Here is a 724-nt window from a genome sequence, read left to right as displayed (position 1 = left end):
TGTCTCCACCTATTAACTGCAGCTAGGACAACCATGTATCCTTTCTCTTAAGTGGAAAACCCCAAATGCTTAGGAGCAAGGGACTTGCTAAAAAAGCAAGGGGTCTACCTTCTTCCATAAGAACAACCCCCATACCCTTAGAGCGTGCATCAGTTTCAATGATAAAAGTTTTAGTAAAGTCTGCCAATGCTAATACAGGGAAAGTGGTCATAGCAACCTTAAGAGTTTCAAAAATCATAGTGGCCTCTTCATCCCAATAAAATGCATTATTTTTTAGGAGATTAGTCAAGGGCCTGCTAATAACTCCATAAGATCGCACAAATCTTTTATAGTGACCTGTGAGCTCCAAGAAAACCCTTAAAACCTTAAGAGATTTAGGTTTAGGCCAATCAGTTATGGCCTCAATCTTAGATGGTTTAGTTGCAACTCCTTCTACTATAATAATAATAGGCCCTAAATATTCAAATTTAGGTTGTCCAAAGGAACACTTAGAAAGTTTAGCAAACAACTGCTCTTCCTTTAATACTTCTAGCATAATTTTGAGGTGGGATAAATGCTCTTGAACTGTGGCACTATAGACTAGGATGTCATCAAAGAAGACAAGTACAAACTTCCTGATATAGTCTTGGAAAACATGATTCATCAAACCTTAAAATATAGCTGGAGCATTGGTTAGCCCAAAAGGCATGACCCTGAATTCGTAAAGTCCCAAGTGAGTCCTAAA

This window comes from Capsicum annuum, chromosome 10 (assembly GCF_002878395.1).
Source record: "Capsicum annuum cultivar UCD-10X-F1 chromosome 10, UCD10Xv1.1, whole genome shotgun sequence".
In the NCBI taxonomy this organism is placed as follows: domain Eukaryota; kingdom Viridiplantae; phylum Streptophyta; class Magnoliopsida; order Solanales; family Solanaceae; genus Capsicum; species Capsicum annuum.
The sequence above is the reverse complement of the archived record's forward strand: the minus strand, read 5'-3'. Positions refer to the sequence as shown.